The following is a 22,077-nucleotide window of genomic DNA, read 5'->3' on the forward strand; positions in this document are numbered from 1 at the left end:
ACCTCGTTACTTGCAGGTGGACAGCTGTTCCGACAATGAGGGTTCTTATGCATTCGTCCCTTATAGGAACTAACGTACAAGGTGAACATTAATTAAACGACAAACTGCTGGGACGGATTCCTGACTGGAAACGAGGTAAAAAGGTCCTATGAACGTGTGTCCGGAAATGCATCGTTGCCAAGGTAGATGGCACTGACGAATGAAAGTTTCTCTGACCACGTGCTGTGTGTTCCTTGCGAGTTGCAGGCTGTCCGATTGACGCAGCTTACTGTAAGCAGCAGAATGATCCGGTATTCATGTCGGGAACAAGTCGAATTTGTGTTCGGCCAAGAAGATGGAAACGGCCGGGAGGCAGCACGGCTATACCATTACAAGTACCATCAAAGACACCAACCGCATCACGTAACATTTCAAGCCCTTTTCGGGCGTCTGAGCGATCATGAGTCTTTTCAGACAGACAAAGTGCAGGGAGGTGGCGGTCTGTGCGTACACCAGATTTGGAGGACCGGTTTCTGCTGGATATTGAGAGGAACTGTAGTACAAGCTCCAGGCCAGTGGCCCACCAACATGGTGTAAGCCAAAGTGCGGTGTGACGTGTAAATGTTTGCACTGTATTCAATGGAGGCCACTTTCACCATCTGTTGCAGCTTGGATGCGGCGCAACTCTCTACTGTGTTCCGAGATGATTTGTTGTTGTAGCACGCACAGCGTTTTTTTCCGCACACAAGTTCATAGAACCTCTCTTCCTCCATTTCCGGTCAGGAATCCGTTCCTGCAGTTTTTTCTGTATTATTAATGATCACCCTGTATAAATAAGAGTCTCTTCCAGACAACTGCAAGCCTTATGGCCTTCAGTCATACCTAGCCCCGTCGTTTCTGTCTGTTTCTTTATGTCAACCACACAGCTGGCATTGATCGGCATCTCGGTCTTTTTATATATTGGTTTTAGAGATGTGCAATGTGGCCAAAACGTCGATACCACACGACAGACGTGAACACATAGCCCCAAGCTCGATGTTGGCGTGGCCGAATGAACGATGGGGTGGTAAGCCCAATTTTCTTCGCAGAGGAAACCATAACGGAAATATTTACCTGAACATGCTCGAACAGCTCCTCTGGAATCGCAAAGTGCCAGATGTTCTGAATGACACTTTTCCTGAGAGAGGGATGTCGCGATGGTCTCATCGCATGGGCGCTGCCCTCCCTATGTCACGCCTTTAGACTTCCTTTTGTGGGGTTACCTCAAGGATCGCGTGTGTACAGTGTGACTTTGCTGTCATTTGTGCACACATCAGTGCTGTTCTGCGAGCGACGAATGAACCGCACGTTGAAATTCTAACATAAGAGAAAAGAAATTTACAAGATGCTAAACGTTTTGCCACAAACCATGACGCTTTATCTGTAATAGTTTCAAAGTTACGATTTTTGTGAAATTATAGCGGGACTTGTGGACACCCTCTTTAAATTCTTCATTACCTGCTACAGGTTCCATCAGTGCCTCGTTGATCAATAACTGTTAGAACATTTAAAAAAAAAATCAGGACTTGGCCCAACAGCTGTTTGTCGCTTTATTAAAAATACTAGTTTCTGTTGATCAACAGACCATCCATGATATGTCTTTTTTTTATACCTACGAATGCTTTGTTGTTTGAGCAAAACTGGTAGCTATGTTAAGGTTTTTTTTGGGAGAATAACCGCCATCTGACTGAGCATTACTGTATTTATCTTCTCTATTGTGGTTCATGGTGTGGGTTCCTGTAGTCATGTCCTAGTTCATGAACCACGGGCAACGTATGAGTGGCCAAGTAAGTGGTCCCGACAGTCGGGATACCAGTTACTTTGGAATAAGGCTGAGCACCTCGGACATATTCTCAGTCGTGGTCACCTTTGTGCTCATACGGGAAAGACTACCAAATCCACCGGTTTGTCTCTCAATCGTCAGGGGTGAAACTCAATGGGACTACGGGCAAGTAAGGCTAGCAACCTGTTTCCCTGGTACTTTAAATACGATGTTGGCAACAATCAGAGCAAAATGCCTCGGACCTTTGAAGGTGACGGAGTCCCACCTCTAACTGACAAACCAGGGACTCCCAACATACGACTTGGCAAACAAATGGTAATGAGATGGGGAGATATTAATATCAATGGGGGCTACTCTGGGAAAAAGGTAGAGCTGGCAGAGGCTGCAAGTAAGATGGGGCTGGATGTTTTAGCTGTTAGTGACATTCGGGTAAGGGGTGAGAAAGAAGAGTAACTGGGAAAATACAAGGTCTACCTGTCAGGAGTCAAAGCAGGAATAGCACAATGGGGTGTAGGGCTTTACATCAGGAAAGAAATGGAACCCAGCGTAGTTGCAATAAGGTATGTAAAAGAACGACTGATGTGGATAGATTTGACAGTGTCTAGCAAGAAAATTAGGATTGTGTCAGTATATTCGCATTGTGAAGGGACAGATCAAGATAAGATGGATAGTTTTTATGAGTCACTCAGTGATGTAGTTGTTAGAGTAAAGGACAAGGACAGTGTTCTGCTCATGGGTGAATTCCAGGATTGGAAATCGAACAGAAGGGTATGAAAAGGTTATGGGTAAATTTGGAGAGGATATGAAGGCCAACAGGAACGGGAAACAACTCTTGGATTTCTGTGCCAGTATGGGCTTAGTAATCACAAACTCCTTTTTTAAACATAAGAACATTCACCGGTATACTTGGGAAGTCAGGGGAACCAGATCTGTCATTGACTATATAATAACAGATCAGGAACTCAGGAAGGCTGTGAGGGACACACGTGTATTCAGGGGATTCTTTGATGACACTGATCATTATTTAATCTGCAGTGAAATTGGGATTGTGAGGCCGAAAGTGCAGGAGGTCAGGTCCATATGTGGGAGGATAAGAGTGGAAAAACTTCAGGATGAAGAAATCAGGCACAAGTACATAACAGCGATCTCAGAAAGGTACCGGTTAGTTGAATGTAGTCAATTATAGTCATTGGAAAAGGAATGGACAAGGTACAGGGACACAGTACTAGAAGTGGCTAAAAAATGTCTTGGAACAGTAGTGTGTAAACGAAGGATGAAGCAAACAGCTTGGTGGAATGACACAGTCAAGGCAGCCTGTAAAAGGAAAAAGAAGGCGTATCAAAAATGGCTACATACTAGAAGTCAGGTAGACAGAGAAAGTTATGTTGAAGAAAGAAACAAAGCCAAAAGGATAATTGCAGCATCCAAGAAGATATCTTGGGAAGACTTTGGAAACAGGTTGGAGACTATGGGTCAAGCTGCTGGAAAACCATTCTGGAGTGTAATTAACAGTCTTCGAAAGGGAGGTAAGAAGGAAATGATAAGTATTTTGGACAGGTCAGGAAAACTGCTGGTGAATCCTGTTGATGCCTTGGGCAGATGGAGGGAATATTTTGAAGAGTTGCTCAATGTAGGAGAAAATACTATCAGTAATGTTTCAGATTTCGAGGTAGAATGGGATAGAAATGATGATGGAAATAGGATCACATTTTAGGAAGTGGAGAAAATGGTCAATAGATTGCAGTGCAATAAAGCAGCTGGGGTGGATGAAATTAAGTCGGAACTCATCAAATACAGTGGAATGTCAGGTCTTAAATGGCTACACAGAATAACTGAAATGGTCTGAGAGTCGGGACAGGTTCCATCAGACTGGACAAAAGCAGTAATCACACCAATCTTTAAAGGGGTAAGACAAGGCTGCAACCTGTCTCCACTGTTGTTCATATTATTTATGGATCATATGTTGAAAACAATAGACTGGCTGGGTGAGATTAAGATATGTGAACACAAAATAAGTAGTCTTGCATATGCGGATGACTTAGTTGTGATGGCAGATTCGATTGAAAGTTTGCAAAGTAATATTTCAGAGCTAGATCAGAAATTTAAGGACTATGGTATGAAGATTAGCATCTCCAAAACAGAAGTAATGTCGGTGGGAAAGAAATATAAACGGATTGAGTGCCAATTAGGAGCAAAAAAGTTAGAACAGGTGGACGGTTTCAAGTACTTAGGATGCATATTCTCACAGGGTGGCAACACAGTGAAAGAACTGGAAGCGAGGTGTAGCAAAGTTAATGCAGTGAGCGCTCAGCTACGATCTACTCTCTTCTGCAAGAAGGAAGTCAGTATCAAGACTAAGTTATCTGTGCACCGTTCAATCTTTCGACCAACTTTGTTGTATGGGAGCGAAAGCTGGGTGGATTCAGGTTACCTTATCACTAAGGTGGAGGTTACGGATATGAAAGTAGCTAGGATGATTGCAGGTACTAGTAGATGGGAACAATGGCAGGAGGGTGTCCACAATGAGGAAATCAAAGAAAAACTGGGAATGAACTCTATAGATGTAGCAGTCAGGGCAAACAGGCTTAGATGGTGGGGTCATGTTACACGCATGGGAGAAGCAAGGTTACCGAAGAGACTCATGGGCTCAGCAGTAGAGGGTAGGAGGAGTCGGGGCAGACCAAGGAGAAGGTACCTGGATTCGGTTAAGAATGATTTTGAAGTTATAGGTTTAACATCAGAAGAGGCACCAATGTGAGCACTGAATAGGGGATCATGGAGCAATTTTTTAAGGGGGGCTATGCTCCAGACTGAACGCTGAAAGGCATAATCAGTCTTAAATGATGATGATGATGATGACCATTTAGATTTCGGCTCTTATGCAGGTCCACCTGCTTTGGACCGCCTTAACAGATACGGCATGTTAATTGTCTAAGAACTTTTAGCATTGTACTTGATAATGGCGTAAAGGACAGTAATATAATGTCAAATGGCGATTTCTTTTCTCAAAAAATATTGCATGACAGTGGCTCAGCACCATCGAAAACTTTTTATTGACATATACACTCCTGGAAATGGAAAAAAGAACACGTTGACACCGGTGTGTCAGACCCACCATACTTGCTCCGGACACTGCGAGAGGGCTGTACAAGCAATGATCACACGCACGGCACAGCGGCCACACCAGGAACCGCGGTGTTGGCCGTCGAATGGCGCTAGCTGCGCAGCATTTGTGCACCGCCGCCGTCAGTGTCAGCCAGTTTGCCGTGGCATACGGAGCTCCATCGCAGTCTTTAACACTGGTAGCATGCCGCGACAGCGTGGACGTGAACCGTATGTGCAGTTGACGGACTTTGAGCGAGGGCGTATAGTGGGCATGCGGGAGGCCGGGTGGACGTACCGCCGAATTGCTCAACATGTGGGGCGTGAGGTCTCCACAGTACATCGATGTTGTCGCCAGTGGTCGGCGGAAGGTGCACGTGCCCGTCGACCTGGGACCGGACCGCAGCGACGCACGGATGCACGCCAAGACCGTAGGATCCTACGCAGTGCCGTAGGGGACCGCACCGCCACTTCCCAGCAAATTAGGGACACTGTTGCTCCTGGGGTATCGGCGAGGACGATTCGCAACCGTCTCCATGAAGCTGGGCTACGGTCCCGCACACCGTTAGGCCGTCTTCCGCTCACGCCCCAACATCGTGCAGCCCGCCTCCAGTGGTGTCGCGACAGGCGTGAATGGAGGGACGAATGGAGACGTGTCGTCTTCAGCGATGAGAGTCGCTTCTGCCTTGGTGCCAATGATGGTCGTATGCGTGTTTGGCGCCGTGCAGGTGAGCGCCACAATCAGGACTGCATACGACCGAGGCACACAGGGCCAACACCCGGCATCATGGTGTGGGGAGCGATCTCCTACACTGGCCGTACACCACTGGTGATCGTCGAGGGGACACTGAATAGTGCACGGTACATCCAAACCGTCATCGAACCCATCGTTCTACCATTCCTAGACCGGCAAGGGAACTTGCTGTTCCAACAGGACAATGCACGTCCGCATGTATCCCGTGCCACCCAACGTGCTCTAGAAGGTGTAAGTCAACTACCCCGGCCAGCTAGATCTCCGGATCTGTCCCCCATTGAGCATGTTTGGGACTGGATGAAGCGTCGTCTCACGCGGTCTGCACGTCCAGCACGAACGCTGGTCCAACTGAGGCGCCAGGTGGAAATGTCATGGCAAGCCATTCCACAGGACAACATCCAGCATCTCTACGATCGTCTCCATGGGAGAATAGCAGCCTGCATTGCTGCGAAAGGTGCAGATACACTGTACTAGTGCCGACATTGTGCATGCTCTGTTGCCTGTGTCTATGTGACTGTGGTTCTGTCAGTGTGATCATGTGATGTATCTGACCCCAGGAATGTGTCAATAAAGTTTCCCCTTCCTGGGACAATGAATTCATGGTGTTCTTATTTCAATTTCCAGGAGTGTATGTTTGTGCCTCATCACGATAGCGGACGAGGTGGCGCAGTGGTTAGCAATATGAAGTCGCATTCGGAGGACGACAGCTCAGATACGCGTTCGGCCATCCAGATTTAGGTTTCTCGTGATTTCCCTAATTCGCTCCAAGCACATAGCTGATTTCCTTCGGCGGCCTTGGAACAGGGCGAGCTTGTGTTTCGTCACCAATTGCTTTGATGTCGACGGGAAGTTAAAATATAATCTCCCGCCCACCCCCCCCCTTCTTCCTTCCAAATAATGATTTTCAAAGTTGTTTAAAAGCTGTAAATTATGCCCCTTATAATAAGGACAAATTTTGTCAAAAGTGAGTTAGTCAAGGGCTTCCTCAAATTCTATGAAATCACAGATGTAGAGGTAATTCAAAATGCGTGCGGTGCATGGCGGACAGTCCACGTACCACTATTAGTCATTTCCTTTCGCAAACGGAGCGAGGAGAAAACGACTATCTATAAGCCTCCTTAGCAGCCGTAGTTTCTCTCATCTTATCTTCGTGGTCCTTCCGTGGAATGTACGTTGGTGGCAATAGAACCAATCTGCAGCCGGCTTCAAATGCCGATTCTTTAAATTTCCTCAATAGTGCATTGCGAAAAGAGCGTTGTCTTCCCTTCAGGGATTCCCATTGTGCTTGTGTGTTGGCAGCGCTGTGTAGCGCTTTGCTTTGGATCTCTGACTGCGCTTTCTTTGAAAGAGACTCTGTGGCTGGTTGGACTCGGAAGTTAATCGCCAGTGGTGTTGGGCAGCAGGAAGTTAGTCGCCAGCAGTGATGGAAGTACTGCTGGGCAGTTGAAAGTGAACTGCCAGCAGTGATGGACGTTAAATGTGAGAAGTTAGCGTTGATGGAGGGTAGAGGTCTGAAGCGTTAGCGTAGGCTAGCGGTCTGTACATGTTCGACTTGGAGATTAAATATTATTCATGATTATATACCTTTGTACTAGATGTCAATGAGATTTATATTCGTGTTTGAACTGGATGTGGCTGCGGTCGCAGGTTCGAATCCTGCCTCGGGCATGGATGTGTGTGATGTCCTTAGGTTAATTAGGTTTAAGTAGTTCTAAGTTCTAGGGGACTGATGACCACAGCAGTTAAGTCTCATAGTGCTCAGAGCCATTTGAAGCATTTTTTTAAACTGGATGTGACATTATTAAGGTAAAAAAAAATACATTATTTCGTTTGCAACAAAAACTTTCCTTTGCCAACCAGTAGTTAGTGGCTTTAGTAGTTAGAATCTTTTATTTAGCAGCAGTATTGACGCTCGCTGTATTGCAGGAGTTCGCGTAATGAAGATTTTTGTGAGGTAAGTGCTTAATGAAATGTAAAGGTTATTTTTAAGATTTCTTTTCAGTCAGGGCCATTCTTTAGAATTAATTATTTGAAGTCAGGTTGTAATTTTTTTGAACAGTCAGATTGCGTTGAGCTAGAATTTTGTGAGTCATTGTTGACATGATAAGAAAAAGTAAAGAGAAAGTAGGCTCAGTACGTTCAGTTTTACTCAACTGCTTCAGAATCAGATAACGTAGAAGTGTCATCTACTCAGTCATTCTGCAATTTAAGTACAGACACACTCATTTAAATAAAGAAGTTTCACCATTTGAGCGTACGAAGCATTTCCGTAACACTTGCCTCTTGATTGAACCTACAGGTAACAAATCTAGCAGCATGCCTCTGAATTGCATTCATGTCTTTCTTAAATCCAATATGTGAGCATGCCAAACATTTGAGCGGTACTCAAGAATGGGTCGCTCTAGCGTGCTATATACCGTTTCCTTTAGAGATGAGCTATACTTACCCAAAATTCTCCGAGTCAAAAGCAGTCGATCATTCGCCTTCCCGACTATCAACCTGAAGGGCTCTTCCCATTTCATGTGGCTCTGCAACATCACAGGATTATTTTCGTAATCATCTTTATTAACTTACATTTTTCTACATTTAGAGCGAGCTACCACTCATCACACCAACAAGTAATTCTCTCAAGTCACCTTGTATCCTCCTACAGTCACTCAACGACGGCACTTTTTCATACACCACTGCGTCATCAGCAAACAGCCGCAAACTACTGATCACCCTGTCGCCACATCATTTAGTTTATAGAGAACAAGGGCGTTTCTATCACATTTCGCGGGGAATTCCTGACGATACCCCTGTATCTACAGAACACTCGCCGTCGAGGACAACGTACTAGCTTCTGTTGTTGTTTTTGTGGTCTTCAGTCCGGAGACTGGTTTGACGCAGCTCTCTATGCTACTCTATCCTGTGCAAGGCTATTACTGTCGGAATAACTACTGTAGCTTACGCCCTTCTGATTTTGCTTACCGTATTTGTCTCTTGGTCTCCCTCCACGCTTCCCTCCAATTCTATACCGGTGATCCTCTGATGTCCCAGACTGTGTCCTATCAGTCGATCTGTTCATCTACTCAGGCTGTGCCACAAATTTATGTTCTCTCCAGTTTTATTCAATACCTCCTCATTTGTTACGTGATCTAACCATCTACCATTCAGCATTCTTCTATAGCACCACATTTCAAAAGCGTCTATTCTCTTCTTGCCTGAAGATTTTAACGTCCATGTTTCACTTCCGTACGTAGCTACAACCCATATAAATATTAAAAGAAAACTTTCTAACAGTTAAATCTATGTTGGATGATAACAAAGTTCTCTTCTTCTAAAACACTATTCTTGCCATTTCGGATCTATATTTTGTATCTTCTATATTTCGGTCATCCTCAGTTATTGTGCTGCCCCAGCAGCAAAACTCATCAACTGCTTTAAATGCCTCGTTTGCTAATCTATTTTCTGGGTTCCTTCCATTCACCCTTTCCCCCATAAACCATTGACTTTGCCGTTGGTGGAGTGGCTTGTGTGCCTCAGCGATACGGATAGCCGTACCGTAGGTGCAACCGCAAGAGCGGGGTATCTGTTGAGGGGTCAGACAAAAGTGTCGTTCCTGAAGAAGGTAGCAGCCTTTCCAGTAGTAGCAAGAGCAACGCTCTGGGTGACTGAGTGATCTGGCCTTTTAACATCAACCAAAACTGTATTGCTGGATTGGTACTGCAAACGGCTGAAAGCATGGGCAAACTACAGCGGTAGTTTTTCCCGAAGACATACAGCTCTATTCTATGGTTAAATGATGATGGCATCCTCTGGGGTAAAATATTCCGAAAGTAAAATAGTCCCCCGTTTGCATCTCCAGGCGGGGATTGCTCAGGAAGATGTCGCCATGTGGAGGAAGAAAGCTGCAGTTCTATAGATCGGACGTGGAATGTTAGATCTGTTAATCGAGCAGGTGAGTTCTATTACTTAAAAAGACTTAGAGCCACTCACATGTTTGGAAACTGATCCGTATGCTTGGTCCTTCGTCTGCAGTATGCACTGGGGCACCGTGTCAAACGCTTTCCGGAAATCTAGGAATATGGAACCTACGTTTGCCGTCGATTCAAGGTTTGTGGGATATTGTGTGAGAAAAGGGCAAGCTTTTCGCACTAGCGATGCTTTCTGAATCAGACGTGCCTTTAGCGCTAGAATTTCACCCGGAACAAATCACGCCCCTTCACCCTCCTCCATGCCTATCCATAGCGTAAAACCCTCCCCTAAACAGGCGCCAGTTCCGCAAACTGGAAGCTACATCAAACTTGTTATCGTTACTGTCCAACGCATGTTACACTGTGATGAAATTCAGTAATGATAAGAAATTTAAGTTTTTCTGGATAGTAATATAATATGAATGTGCATTATTAAAGAAATAAAAATATTTATAGAGAACTGAAAGCATCGACAGCAATAGAAAAGAAAAATAACGTGATAATCTTTAAGGGCAATAAGGACAAATTTTCATAAACTAATTCCCTTATTATAATAAGTTTATTTGAGGGAAACAGAAGAGCAAACATACAATGCGAAAACAATGGTCTTGAATCTGTCATGTCGGTAGTAAAGCCACGGTTGCAGTCGAATAACTCTGTTGTCTAAAATCAACGTTATATAGAAATAAGTCAAGGTCGTTTTGTTTATGTTGCCCCTTATAGTAGCTTACGGAAATTAAAGAATATAAAAATGCCATAAGTTAGAAATGCCTAATGAAAGCAATAAGATATTTGCTTATATGACATATTTCGTTAGTATTGCATGGGTAATGGGTGAATTTAACTTGTAAATTCTTCCAATGCCATACCTGCTCATTATAAACGAGGTTATAAAGGACTGTGAGTGTTTCTGTGTGATTAGTGTCCTATATACTGTTGCATACGTCTCAGAAAAATAATCTGTCGTTACTCTTTGTCCTGTCTGTTTTTAACCAAAAGATTTATTAATTTCGTAAATGTCATTCAAACCATTTTTTTAAAATAATAATGATGATGTGTATGTTGTCACGGAGTAGTTATGGAGGAAACAAATGCTGCAGTGTTTCACGGCTGTAAAACGTCCTTCATACTGTGCTAGCTCTTCTTCCACCCCTAAAACCTTTCACCAAAACTATTCAGTGAATAACACGCAAAACACCTTGGATGGATGTAGCAAGAAGAAAATAATTTTGATGCCCTCTGGAAGTATAGTGAACATTGGTGCTTGTTTCACATATACTGTCTGAGTTCTGAAACTCAAGTGTCAAGTATACTGTGGTTCCTCTTTCTCCAAGCAAATTATTCTTTGAGGGTGCTTTTTCTCACATAGAAGTATGTTTCTTCATAGGCTACTGATCTGAATACTGAGCTCTCGTATTTAAAGAATTCAGTGCTAAATTGTTTTCTCTTATGTTTACTGTGGAAGTACCTGGCACAGCCGAGGCCAATTGTGCACGTTTCGTGTAACGTGTCTTTTAAGTATCCGGCAAAATTTAAGACCTAGCAGGATATTAATTTAATATTCACTCCAAGCGCAGCCGAACGCGGTAAACCACGTGGGTCGACTGAAACGATGCCCAGGCGCCGAACAAAGACCGTGAAAACCGGGGGTGAGTGGGCGGGACTTAGTTCCGGGTGAAATGCTAGCGCTAACGATTCCTCTGTTACATTGGAACAAATAAGCCCTCGTTCTTGTTGCAACCCTTGTTCACAGTACGAGCAGCCCTTAGCGGTTCGCCATCTCACAACTATTCATGACGTCGCCTTTCCGGTCTAGATCTTTTGTAATATGTGACTTGTAAGTACTGCATCTTTTCCAGTCAGAACAAACTTTAATTTTATTAATGTACTATATACCTAATATGTTTTAGGACGGTTAGTCTAATTCTGAAGACGATGCTCATAGTAGCGTCGAAACCAGGTCAATTTTGACTTAATATTTGTTCCAATATAATTCTGACACGGTCACTGAACCATAGCAGCTATGTTCAAAGTTTTAGATTCCTCTGTGAGTTAAGTGTTCCAGTGAGTAAATAAGTTTTTTTTATTTTTTTATTTTTTTAATTTTTTTTTAAATATATCAGTGCTTGCGGACAAAATCTTTTCTGTCGCAAAGAAATGTAATATGTTCGAAATGAGCATGTTTTCAAGAATTCTGCAGCATTAGACAGAAGTGAACAGTGGAAAGACGGAAAAGAGGACTGGGAGTAGGGTCCGGGAAAATAAGATAAACGTACAGGGTCAAATCTGAAGTGAGTACCCCAGGACATAGGTACTGAAGTTTCGCTACAGTGCTCCACGTGCCTTCAAGTCGAGCGTCGTCAGAAGCAGCGCATCAAATGCAGAAGCGATCCCTTGTGGGACAGAAGAGCGCGTGGCTCCGGGCAGGAAGAGCACAGAAATAAGGGGCTACTTTACTGCCGGCCGGCGCTCATTGTGCGCCGCGTAGGGCACTTCCGGTAGAGTCAGGTCTGTCCTGTCAGCGGGCCCTCCTGCCCAGCTGCGAGCCGCCCTCAGGCGAGGACAATGGCCGCACACGCAGCTGGTGTCGCGGAGCGCGTCGAATCGCCGCGACCTCCCGGCGTCACGGAGATGGCCGCCCAATAAATACGGCCGTCTGCGAGGCCTGGCCGCTGCTGCGAGGTGCCGCCACTGTTCGCGCCGATGGACAGCGATAGGTACAGAGGTGGAGGCGGCGGCGGCGGCGGCGGCGGCGGCACGCGATTCGATACGCACCGTGCCGACAGAATGGCACGCCAAGCCTCAATGGCTCGTTCGCGCCGCCTGTTCCCCAGTCGCGTCACCTGCTGCGAACACGGCACTTTGTGCGAGCGACATGCGACGCCGTCTTTGGTCTGAAAGCGGCAGGATGCTGTCTGTGTGTCTCCTGCTACAGTCACCGAATACTTACCTGCGTAGGAAGCAAGCACAGATAGCAGATGGTTCAAATGGCTCTGAGCACTACGGGACTTAACATCTGAGGCCATCAGTCCCCTAGAACTTAGAACTACTTAAACCTAAGGACATCACACACATCCATGCCCGAGGCAGGATTCGAACCTGTGACCGTAGCAGGCGCACGGTTCCGGGCTGAAGCGCCTAGAACCGTTCGGCCACCGCTACCGCCCTTAGATAGCTACCCGCCTGCAAGAACAGTGGTTGAAGTAAGAGATTACACTGCCGCTCAATATTGTCTAAATGACAATGCTCGGCCGGCCGGAGTGGCGCTTCAGTCTGGGATCGCGCGACCGCTGTGGTCGCAGGTGCGAATCCTGCCTCGGGCATAGATGTGTGTGATGTCCTTAGTTTAGTTAGGTTTAAAGTAGTTGTAAGTTCTGGGGGACTGATGACCTAAGATGTTAAGTCCCATAGTGCTCAGAACCATTTGAACCATTTGACAATGCTGTCGCCATTTCTCTCTTCCAGACACACTATAAAAATTTTGGATTTGTAGCCATTTTGAGGTGATTCGTAATTTCCCTTTCGGCATTAGTACACTACTGGCCATTAAAATTGCTACACCACGAAGATGACGTGCTACAGACGGGAAATTTAACCGACAGGAAGGAGATGCTGCGATATGCATATGATCAGCTTTTCAGAGCATTCACACAAGGTTGGCGCCGGTGGCGACACCTACAACGTGCTGACATTAGGAAAGTTTGCAATCGATTTCTCATACACAAACAGCAGTTGACCGGCGTTGCCTGGTGAAACGTTGTTGTGATGCCTCGTGTAAGGAGGAGAAATGGGTACCATCACGTTTCCGACTTTGATAATGGTCGGGTTGTGGACTATCGCGATTGCGCTTTATCGTATCGCGAGATTGCTTCTCGCGTTGGTCGAGATCGAATGACTGTTAGCAGAATATGGAATCGCTGGGTTCAGGAGGGTGATACGGAACGCCGTGCTGGATCCCAACGGCCTCGTATCACTAGCAGTCGAGATGACAGGCATCTTATCCGCATGGCTGTAACGGATCTTGCAGCCACGTCTCGATCCCTGAGTCAACAGATGGGGACGTTTCGAAGACAACAATAATCAGCATGATCAGTTCGACGACGTTTGCAGAAGCATGGACTATCAGCTCGGAGACCATGGCTGCGGTTACCCTTGACGCTGCATCACAGACAGGAGCGCCTGCGATTGTGTACTCAACGACGAACCTGGGAACACGAATGGCAAAACATCATTTTTTCGGATGAATCCAGGTTCTGTTTACAGCATCATGATGGTCGCATCCGTGTTTGGAGACATCACGATGAACGTACATTGAAAGCGTGTATTCGTCATCGCCATACTAGCATATCACCCGGCGCTATTGTATGGGGTGTCATTGGTTACACGCCTCGGTCACCTCTTGTTCACATTGACGGCAGTTTGAACAGTGGACGTTACATTTCAGATGTGTTACCACCCGTGGCTCTGCCCTTCATTCGATCCCTGCGAAATCCTACATTTCAGCAGAATAATGCACGACCGCATGTTGCAGATCCTGTACGGGTCTTCCTGTATACAGAAAATGTTCGACTGCTGCCCTGGCCAGCACATTCTCCAGATCTGTCACCAATTGAAAACGTCTGGTCAATGGTGGCCGAGCAACTGGCTCGTCACAATACGCCAGTCACTACTCTTGATGAACCGTGGTAACGTGTTGAAGCTGCATGGGCAGGTGTACCTGTACACGCCATCCAAGCTCAGTTTGACTCAATGCCCAGGCCTATCAAGGCCGTTATTACGGCCAGAGGTGGTTGTTCCGGGTACTGATTTCTCAGGATCTATACAGCCAAATTGCGTGAAAATGTAATCACATGTCAGTTCTAGTATAATATATTTGTCCAATGAATACCCGTTTATCATCTGCATTTCTTCTTGGTGTAGCAATTTTAATGGCGAGTAGTGTAACATTGCATGTTGTAATACTTCGTTAAAAATTGTATTCATTATTTAACCGCACGGAATTTGTTGACAACTTACATGGTACATTCACTTTGTACTCTACCACAGCATATTAAAAGGCGTTAACATGACGATTCACAGTAGCCTTAGAATTTGCAGATGATGCAATTATCTTTAATTTAGCACTATCTAGATCTACAGCTTTACTCTGCAGTTCACAGTTAAGTGCCTGGCAGAGGGTTCATCGAACCAGCTTCAAGCTACTTCTCTATCGTTCCACTCTCGAACAGCGCGCGGGAAAAACCAACACTTTCATCCTCCCGTGCGACTTCTGATTTCCTCTATTTTATTATGACCATCTTTCTGCCTCTGTACGTTGACCTAACAAAATATTTTTGCATTCGCAGGAGAAGGGGAATGAAATTTCGTGAGGAGATCCTGCAGCAAAGGAAAGCACCTTTGTCTTAATGACTGCCAACCCAATTCGCGCTTCATATCCGTGGCACTGTCTTCCCTATTTGGGGATAGTTAAACGAGTTGCCCTTCTTTGAACTTCTTCGATGTCCTTTCTCGATGCTATCTGTTGAGGATACCACACCGCACAGCTGTACTCCAGAAGAGGACGGACAAACTCAAGGTAGGCAGTCTCTTTCGCAGACCTGTTGCATTTTCTAAGTGTTCTGTCAATAAATCGTAGTCCTCGGTTCGCTTTCCCCACAACATTATCTACGAGCGTAACCCAGAAAATAATGCACCGCATTTTTTTTCTCAGCCGAAAACAGTGCTACGAATACGAAACGTTGCGTTATGTATTATTTGAAGTCTCCTGAGAGAGCGCACCAAGTTTCCGTCACTTCCGACAGATAGCGTAGCTGCAGGACAGTTTCAAAATGGTACCTGTAGGCAATGTACGTTACAAGCAACGTGCCGGCATTGAATTCCTCGCTGCAGAGATAGAAACTGTGGGGAATATTAACAAAAGCTTGTGCAAAGTCTATGGAGCATCTGCTGTCGGCAGAAGAACAGTTAGTCGCTGGACACGGAGGATGAGGTTATCAAAAGTCGGTTTGGCGGAGCTCCAAGATTTGCAGCGGTCGGGGAGACAATCCACAGCTGTCACACCTGGTATGTTGCAGCAAGTGATATTGTCATTCACGAGGACAGATGCATTACTACTCAGCAGTTGACGCTGCATCTGTCCATCAGCAAAGGAAGTTCAACAGTGAAGCATTCGCTCCGCCACGAGGACACGGATTGGTAGCGGCAAGGCATACACGCCCGCGTTTCGCGCTGGAGGAAGGCCATAGAACGTGATGGAGATTACGTGGAGACATAGGGAGTGTAGATAAAACACCACTCTCTCGTGTGCGTAATTATCATTACGTTCAATAAAGAACTGTTGAAGAGAAAAATGTGATGCATTATTTTCTGGGCAACCCTCGCATGTGATCGTTCCAGTTCAGCTTGTTCGTAATTGTAGTCCCTAAGTATTTGACAGCCTTTAGATTTGTGTGATTTATTCTTTATCCGAAATTTAGCCGACTCCTTTTAGTACTCAAGTGAATCTCTTCACGCTATTCATTATTTAGAGCCAGCTGCCACTTTTCGCAAAATACAGATGTCTTGTTTAAATCATGTTCCAATACGTTTTTATCATCTGATGACTTTACAAGACGGTAAATGACAGTATCATCTGCAAAACAATCTGAGAGCACTGCTCAGATTATCTCCTAAATTGCTTATATAGATCAGGAATAGCAGAGGGCCTGTATCACTTTCTTGGGGAGCGCCAGATATCACTTCTGTTTCACTCGATGACTTTCGTCAGTATGAACTGTGACCTTTCTGACAGGAAACCAGAAATCCAGTTGCTCAACTGAGACATACTCCGTAGGCTCGTAATTTGATTAGAAGTCGCTTGTGAGGAGCGGAGTCAAAATCCTTCTGGAAAACTAAAAATATCGAATCAATTGGACGTCCCCTGCCGATAGCACTAATTACTTTGTGAGAATAAAGAGCTAGTTACGTTTCACAAGAACGATATTTTCTGAATCCTTATTGGTTGCTTGTCAATAAATCGTTCTATTCGAGATAATTCATAATGTTCGAACGCAGTAAATGTTCCAAAATTCCACCGAAAAACGACATTAGTAATATGGACTTGTAACTCAACGGATTGCTCTTATTTTCTTTCTTGAGTAATGGTGTGACCTGTGCGACTTTCGAATCTTTAGGTACGGATCTTTCGACTAGCGAGCGGTACATTGGTAGAGTTCTAAAGATATACAATTAGTCAACAAAGTTGCAAAACACACATGCAACCCAACCCGAAACACTCGAATTAATCGCCTGTGTGGAAACCATACCAAATGGGACCAATGGGGGGGGGGGGGGAATATTGGAAATATAGTAGGAAGAACAGTGCGTTTATTTGACCCACGAGAGTTGTCACGAAAATGCTGAAGAAACTGAACCGACTTGGGGCAAACACCAACTATCCCCAGAAAGCCAGCTTTAAAAGTTTCAAGGCCGAGCTTCAAGTGACGAATCTAGGAGTATACTACAACCTCCTGTATATCTCTTTGGTAGGGATTGCAACAACAGGACTAATTAAAGAGTACAGATAGCCGTGTAAGAAATCATTCTTGCCGCGCTCCATTCGTGAATAGAAAGGGAAGAAGCTCTAGTAACTGATGGAATGGGAAGTACCCTCTGGCATGCTCTTCAGAGTGGTTTGGAGAATGTGGCTGTATATATACGGTCAAGTAATGAGACGTTCTATGGCATTCCCGATGTGCAACACTGAATCACTTGACAGTGACTACAGAGCCGATACTACAATAGCGTGTTTATAAGAAATGAAATAAGAGTGAAATGGCGAAATCATGATCGTTTAGAGAATGCTAATCACCGTGCCTTTGTACGATAAGAAAATTACCGTCCAAAATAGTACTGAACGAAATTTATAAGTGGGCTGAGGATTTACAAGCATGGAGGGCACGGCAGGTAATGTTGGGCAGAGAGTCGTCGAGAAACGTAGAAGTAACTTCAGGCGTGTGCCAGAGCAGTGTGTTGCAGCCCTTGCTGTTTATGTTTTATATTGAGGACCTGGAATGCAGTATTAATACTAACCCCATATTTTAAGCAGATGATGCAGATGGGGTTAAATTGATTACAACGCTCACAGAGCCATTCAAGGAGTTATTCTTCCAGAACTATATACCAAAGTGGAACTGGAGGAAATCTTAATACGTGGTATGATGGGATGTAGCCCATCTCAAGCACTTCACAGCGGTTTGCAGAGTATAAACGCAGCTGTAGATAGGTGATACTGTAGTTGAAGATCTGGAAGAAACAGTGTTCCAACATCCATGTAATATCATCCTGATTTCAATTTTACAGTGACCTAGTGTCACTTTTTACAGTGACCTAGTGTCACTGTGTCACCTGAGCCGCACGCCACGATGGTGCCATCAAACTGTCGGCCCCGAAATTCTGCGCCATATTTTCCGCGCGTTACAATATTTGTTTTGCAGAAGAAACCTACTTCTCAGAAATGTTTTAACGTCACGTATTGGATGTGCCGGTTTATTCATTTATTTTTGGAGTCGCTAGTCTTCTGACTAGTTTGAGCTGGACCGCCCGTCTCTTCATTTCGAAGTAGTACTTGTAATCTACGACCTCAATTATTTGCTGGATGTATTACAATCTCTGCCTTCCTCGACAGTTTCTACCCTCTGCAGATCCCTTTAGTACCATGGAAGTTATTCCCTGATATCTTAACAGGCGTCCTATCGTCCTCGCGTTCCTTCTTGTCGGTGTATTACGCACATTCCTTTTCTCGCCGTTTCTCCGGAGAATCTCCTCATTCCTCACATTATCAGTCCACCTAATTGCCGTACCGTCGCGCAAAGTCTCACTTTTGTCTTCAGAAGAAATTCATGTGCTGTTTGCAACGTGCGATGTGCGAAACAAAGTACGCGAGTTATTGCAACACCCAATACACCGCAGTTACGTAATTACTTTTGGAAAGACTTCAAGATTCGAGCACTGACCTCGAAAACGTGTACTGCTAATATTCAGTACATCGCTTTCCGTTAGTTGCTTGCAACTTCGGTTGATAATCTCCATAAAGATACTTGTAAAACATTGCTAATATTATCAAATTCTCGGTTTAATAATTCTTGGTTTGCAAAATACTGATACGAATTACTTGCAGAAGAATGGAGACATGCTAAAGGCAAACTTGACACAGATTAGTTTGGATTCTGGAGAAATGTATGAACACATTAGGCAATAATGACCTTATGACTAATCTTATGAATTGGTTAAGGAAAGGCAAGCCGGCAAGCCTGCGTTTATAGCATTTACAGACAGAGAAAGCTTTTGACAGTGTTGACTGGAATACTCTCTTTGAAGTTTTGAAAGTAGCAGGAGAAAATACAGAGAGCGAACGGCTATTTACAAATTGTGCAGATACCAGACTGCAGTTATAAAGAGTCGAAGGACATCAAAGGGAAGCAGTGCTTGAGAAGGGAGTGAGACTCAGCTCTCTGGCGTTACTCGTTCTATCCATTCAGAAAGCAGAAAAGAAAACCAAAGATAAATTTTGAAAGACAACTGAAATTCCGGAAGACGAAATAAAAAGTTCGGTATTTACCAATGATACTGTAATTCTGTCAGAGACGGCAAAGTATTTGGAAGAGTAGTTGAATGGAACGCATAGTGCTTTGAAAGGAGATTATATGATGAACATTAACAAAAGTAAATCAAGGGTAATGGAACGCAGTCGAATTAATTCACGAGTTGTTCGGGGTATTACACCAGCAAATAAGATACTAAAATTCATACATGAGGTTTTTTAACTGGACAGCGGAATATACACTCCTGGAAATGGAAAAAAGAACACATTGACACCGGTGTGTCAGACCCACCATACTTGCTCCGGACACTGCGAGAGGGCTGTACAAGCAATGATCACACGCACGGCACAGCGGACACACCAGAAACCGCGGTGTTGGCCGTCGAATGGCGATAGCTGCGCAGCATTTGTGCACCGCCGCCGTCAGTGTCAGCCAGTTTGCCGTGGCATACGGAGCTCCATCGCAGTCTTTAACACTGGTAGCATGCCGCGATAGCGTGGACGTGAACCGTATGTGCAGTTGACGGACTTTGAGCGAGGGCGTATAGTGGGCATGCGGGAGGCCGGGTGGACGTACCGCCGAATTGCTCAACATGTGGGGCGTGAGGTCTCCACAGTACATCGATGTTGTCGCCAGTGGTCGGCGGAAGGTGCACGTGCCCGTCGACCTGGGACCGGACCGCAGCGACGCACGGATGCACGCCAAGACCGTAGGATCCTACGCAGTGCCGTAGGGGACCGCACCGCCACTTCCCAGCAAATTAGGGACACTCTTGCTCCTGGGGTATCGGCGAGGACCATTCGCAACCGTCCTCATGGAGCTGGGCTACGGTCCCGCACACCGTTAGGCCGTCTTCCGCTCACGCCCCAACATCGTGCAGCCCGCCTCCAGTGGTGTCGCGACAGGCGTGAATGGAGGGACGAATGGAGACGCGTCGTCTTCAGCGATGAGATTCGCTTCTGCCTTGGTGCCAATGATGGTCGTATGCGTGTTTGGCGCCGTGCAGGTGAGCGCCACAATCAGGACTGCATACGACCGAGGCTCACAGGGCCAACACCCGGCATCATGGTGTGGGGAGTGATCTCCTACACTGGCCGTACATCACTGGTGATCGTCGAGGGGACACTGAATAGTGCACGGTACATCCAAACCGTCATCGAACCCATCGTTCTACCATTCCTAGACCGGCAAGGGAACTTGCTGTTCCAACAGGACAATGCACGTCCGCATGTATCCCGTGCCACCCAACGTGCTCTAGAAGGTGTAAGTCAACTACCCTGGCCAGCAAGATCTCCGGATCTGTCCCCCATTGAGCATGTTTGGGACTGGATGAAGCGTCGTCTCACGCGGTCTGCACGTCCAGTACGAACGCTGGTCCAACTGAGGCGCCAGGTGGAAATGGCATGGCAAGCCGTTCCACAGGACTACATCCAGCATCTCTACGATCGTCTCCATGGGAGAACAGCAGCCTGCATTGCTGCGAAAGGTGGATATACACTGTACTAGTGCCGACATTGTGCATGCTCTGTTGCCTGTGTCTATGTGCCTGTGGTTCAGTCAGTGTGATCATGTGACGTATCTGACCCCATGAATGTGTCAATAAAGTTTCCCCTTCCTGGGACAATGAATTCACGGTGTTCTTATTTCAATTTCCAGGAGTGTATGATGAGGACCGAGGTAGCGAAGATATAAAACGCAGGCTGCTAAAATATTTGTGATAAAGAGAAATTTGTTAACGTCGAATATAAATTTAAATGTTAGGATTTCCGAAGGTCTTCATCCGTATTATTTCCTTGCACCGAAATAACAAATAAAAGTAAAGAATAGAATGGTTTGAATTGTGGTACTGCAGAAGAATGTTGAAAATTAGATAGGTCGATCGAGTTGCTAATTAGGAGGTACTGAAGAGAAATGGAGGCAGAAAAATCGTGGCACAGTCTCATTAAAAGAAAGTATTGGTTGAGAGGAAAGGTCCTGAGACGTCAAGAAATTGTCAATTCGGTAATGGAGGGAAGTGTGGGTAGTAAAAATTGTACAGGGTGACCAAGGTTCGAATAGAGTAAGTAGGTTCATATGAATGAAGATTGTAGTAATTATACAGAGAGGAGGAGAATTGCACAGGGTCAACTAGCGTCTTCCGACAGAAGACCACAACAACAACAATCGAAACAGCACGTCCGCCCCAGAGGGCAATACTTCCACGTGCAATAAAGTTGCCGACTGACTGATTTTGCGAGCTACGAACAACTCTCAAAACGGTTTAGACATTCAAGATTTTCCGGCAAATGCCGTCAAAAAAAGAATGCAGGCATTCTTAGTGCTCACTCCCCTCTACTTCTAACAGCACTTCTTCGAAAAGTATTATTTCCTGCCAAGACTTTGCACAAGTTTACTTCCATTCTTATAAAGTGTCGGAAAAACAACGTGAATTTCCCTAGACCACAGCACTCAACGTATATTGTGAATTTCTTGTACAGTATTATGGAAAAGCGAACCAATCAGCTCCTGGCTGAAAAGAGAAAAAGGCCACCAGATGCCAAAGTCAGCTGTTGCTTCCCTAACAGTCAAGAAGACAACTCTATGGAGAAGTCGCCTATCGAAACACACCATCGAGCTAGACTCTAAAGATAGAACAATCCCGTCCTGTGTCAAAAATTCAAATGGAATAGTTATTCCTCCGTCAGCTTGTCTCAAGAAATTCGTCATTGATATGCTACAATATAAATGCAAATTCTGGAAACCTTGACAGGAAGAAATTCAGTTCATTAGAATCAGAAGGTTGTTTGATTGTGAAGTCCAAGTTGGTACCGTACTTTTAGACATCTGGAAAGACTCAATTATGGTCCAGTGCCGCGGCTTATTAAACAGATCATTTGCTTACAA

This window comes from Schistocerca serialis, chromosome 4 (assembly GCF_023864345.2).
Source record: "Schistocerca serialis cubense isolate TAMUIC-IGC-003099 chromosome 4, iqSchSeri2.2, whole genome shotgun sequence".
Classification (NCBI taxonomy): Eukaryota; Metazoa; Arthropoda; class Insecta; order Orthoptera; family Acrididae; genus Schistocerca; species Schistocerca serialis.